The sequence below is a fragment of the Oncorhynchus kisutch genome, linkage group LG21 (genome assembly GCF_002021735.2).
Source record: "Oncorhynchus kisutch isolate 150728-3 linkage group LG21, Okis_V2, whole genome shotgun sequence".
NCBI classification, from domain to species: Eukaryota; Metazoa; Chordata; class Actinopteri; order Salmoniformes; family Salmonidae; genus Oncorhynchus; species Oncorhynchus kisutch.
Genome location: NC_034194.2, coordinates 39,367,093 through 39,371,311, shown reverse-complemented (window position 1 = coordinate 39,371,311; position 4,219 = coordinate 39,367,093).

The following is a 4,219-nucleotide window of genomic DNA, read 5'->3' as shown; positions in this document are numbered from 1 at the left end:
GAGTGAGCTCTGGCACATTTCACAATATTTGGAACCAAGGACTGATCACCACAATCCACAAAAGTGGAGACAAATTTAATCCCAATAACTACCGTGGGATATGCTTCAACAGCTAACCTTGGGAAAATCCTCAGCATTATCATTAACAGCAGACTCGTACATTTCCTCAGTGAAAACAATATACTGAGCAAATGTCAAATTGGCTTTTTACCAAATTACCGCACGACAGACCATGTTTTCACCCGGAACATCATAATTGACAAACAAACCAAAACAAAGGCAAAGTCGTCTCATGCATTGTTGATTACAAAAAAAGGTTTCGGCGCGAGGGTCTGCTATACATACTGATGGAAAGTGGTGTTGGGGGAAAAACATACAACATTATAAAATCCATGAACACAAACAACAAGTGTGCGGTTAAAATGAGCAAAAAACACACATTTCTTCACACAGGGTCGTGGGGTTAGACAGGGATGCAGCTTAAGCTCCACCCTCTTCAACATATATATCAACGAATTGGCGAGGGCACTAGAACAGTCTGCAGCACCCGGCCTCACTCTACTAGAATCTGAAGTCAAATGTCTACTGTTTGCTGATGATCTGGTGCTTCTGTCACAAACCAAGGAGGGCCTACATCAGCACCTAGATCTTCTGCACAGATTCTGTCAGACCTGGGCCCTGACAGTAAATCTCAGTAAGACAAAAATAATGGTGTTGCAAAAAAGGTCCAGTCACCAGGACCACGAATACAAATTCCATCTTAACACTGTTGCCCTAGAGCACACAAAAAAACGATACATACCTCGGCCTAAACATCAGTGCCACAGGTAACTTCCACAAAACTGTGAACAATCTGAGAGACGAGGCAAGAAGGAACAAAATATTGACACATGTATTAGGATCTTGCTAAAAAATACTTGAATCAGTTATAGAACCCATTGCCCTTTATGGTTGGTTGTGAGGTCTGGAGTCCGCTCACCAACCAAGAATTCACAAAATGGGACAAACACCAAATTGAGACTCTGCATGCAGAAATCTGCAAAAATATTCTCAGTGTACAACGTAAAACACCAAATAATGCAGAGCAGAATTAGGCCGATACCTGGTAATTATTAAAATCGAGAAAAGAGACGTTAAATTCTATAACCACCTAAAAGGAAGCGATTCCCAAACCTTCCATAACAAAGCCATCACCTACAGAGAGATGAACCTGGAGAAGAGTCCCCTAAGCAAGCTGGTCCTGAGGCTCTGTTCACAAACACACCCCACAGAGCCCCAGGACAGAAACACAATTAGACCCAAACAAATCATGAGAAAACAAAAAGATAATTACTTGACACATTGGAAAGAATTTCCCAAAAAACTGAGCAAACTAGAATGTTATTTGGCCCTAAACAGAGAGTACACAGTGACAGAATACCTGACCACTGTGACTGACCAAACATTAAGGAAATCTTTGACTCTGTACAGACTCAGTGAGCATAGTCTTGCTATTGAGAAAGGCCGCCGTAGGCAGACATAGCTCTCAAGAGAAGACAGGCTATGTGCACACTGCCCACAAAATGAGGTGGAAATTGAGCTGCAATTCCTAACCTCCTGCCCAATGTATGACCATATTAGAGACACATGATTCCCTCAGATTACACAGACTCACAAAGAATTTGAAAAACAAAATACCACAGTGAAATACCACAGTGAAATACCACAGTGAAATACCACAGTGTGCCATCATCACAGCAATATTTGGACCCTGTCGCAACAAGAAAATCAAATCAAAGTTTATTTGGTATGTGTGTGTGTGTGTGTGTGTATGTGTGTATGTGTGTGTGTGTGTGTGTGTGTGTGTGTGTGTGTGTGTGTGTGTGTGTGTGTGTGTGTGTATGTGTGTGTGTATGTGTGTGTGTGTGTGTGTGTGTGTGTGTGTGTGTGTGTGTGTGTGTGTGTGTGTGTGTGTGTGTGTGTGTGTGTGTGTGTGTGTGTGTGTGTGTGTGTGTGTGTGTGTGTGTGTGTGTAGGTAAGCAAAGAAATAAAACAACAAAATAACAGTAGCAAGGCTTTATACAGACACCTGTTAGTCAGGCTGATTGAGGTAGTATGTACATGTAGGCATGGTTAAAGGGACTATGCAAGGCTTTATACAGACACCTGTTAGTCAGGCTGATTGAGGTAGTATGTACATGTAGGCATGGTTAAAGGGACTATGCAAGGCTTTATACAGACACCTGTTAGTCAGGCTGATTGAGGTAGTATGTACATGTAGGCATGGTTAAAGGGACTATGCAAGGCTTTATACAGACACCTGTTAGTCAGGCTGATTGAGGTAGTATGTACATGTAGGCATGGTTAAAGGGACTATGCAAGGCTTTATGCAGACACCTGTTAGTCAGGCTGATTGAGGTAGTATGTACATGTAGGCATGGTTAAAGGGACTATGCAAGGCTTTATACAGACACCTGTTAGTCAGGCTGATTGAGGTAGTATGTACATGTAGGCATGGTTAAAGGGACTATGCATATATGATGAACAGAGAGTAGCAGCAGTGTAAAAGAGGGTTTGGGGGAAACCAGTGAAGAACAAACACCATTGTAAATACAACCCATATTAATTTATTTTCCCTTTTGTACTTTAACTCTTTGCACATCATTACAACACTGTTGACATTTTACATTTTAAATGTCTTTATTCTTTTGGAACTTGTGTGAATGATATATTTACTGTTCACTTTTTTATTGTTTATTTCACCCTTGTTTATCCATTTCACTTGCTTTGGCAATGGAAACATACGTTTCCCATGTCAATAAAGCCCCTTGAATAGAAGGAAATAGAGAGAGAGAAAGAAAGAATTAGAGAGAAAGAAAGAAATAGAGAGAGAGAAAGGCAGAGGGAGAGAGAGAGAGAGAGAGATAGAAAGAGAGAATGAAAGAGTGAGAGACAGAGAGGAAGAGAGAAAGAGAGAGGCAGAGAGAGAGAAAGAGAGGGAGCGAGAGAGAGAGACAGAGAGAGAGAAAGAGAGGGGAGTGAGAGAGAGAGAGAGAGAGAGAAAGAAAGAAAGGGAGCGAGCGAGAGAGAGAGGCAGAGAGAGAGAAAGAGAGGGAGACAGAGAGAGAGAAACAGAGGGAGCGAGAGAGAGAGAGAAAGAGAGGGAGCGAGGAGAGAGAGAGAGAGAGAGAGGCAGAGAGAGAGAAAGAGAGGGAGCGAGAGAGAGAGAAAGAGAGGGAGCGAGAGAGAGAGACAGAGAGAGAGAAAGAGAGGGAGCGAGAGAGAGAGAGAAAGAGAGGAGCGAGAGGGAGCGAGAGGGAGCGAGAGAGAGAGAGAAAGAGAGGGAGCGAGAGAGAGAGGCAGAGAGAGAGAAAGAGAGGGAGCGAGAGAGAGAGAGAGCAGAGAGAGAGAAAAAGAGGGAGCGAGAGAGAGAGAGAAAGGGAGGGAGCGAGAGAGAGAGAGAGAGATGAGAGAGAGAGAGAGAGAGAGAGAGAGAGAGAGAGAGAGAGAGAGAGAGAGAGAGAGAGAGAGAGGCAGAAAGATAGCGGTGGAGAGAGAGGGAGAGGAGAGAGAATGAGAGAGAGAGAGAGAGGCAGAAAGATAATGGTGGAGAGAGAGGGAGAGGAGAGAGAAAAAGAGAGGGAGGGAGATAGAAAGAGAGAACGAGAGAGTGAGAGACAGAGAGGAAGAGAGAAAGAGAGCGAAAGAGAGAGAGAGCGAGAGAGAGAATGAGAGCGAGAGAGAGAGAGAGAGAGAGAGAACGAGAGAGAGAGAGGCAGAAAGATAGTGGTGGAGAGAGAGGGAGAGGAGAGAGAATGAGAGAGGGAGCGAGAGACAAAAGAAGCCTCTCCACAGACCAAAAGAAGAAGACGACCCCTCCAAGTTCTGAAAGCAGCGCCGTCTCTCCAAGACTCTCCTCCATGGCAGGAAGCTTATCCCCCATGATGTACTGGGCCATACGCACTACCTTCTGTACAGCATTGCGGTCGGAGGCAGAGCAGTTGTGTTCTTATGTGTTCATTAACCAATTCAATTAAAACACTCTGTCCATTTCTAAGAATTTGTAAGGTTCTTATTTGTATAAAATAAACAGAGACCAGTCAACCAAAATTAGCCAATAGCGTTTATTCTCGAGAGCTCTGGTCATAATACCATGTACATTGGTTTATATACCTCACATTTCGTCATAAATGTCCCTCCTCCTCTCAGATACAATGGCAACATAGTTCACAAGCCTTCC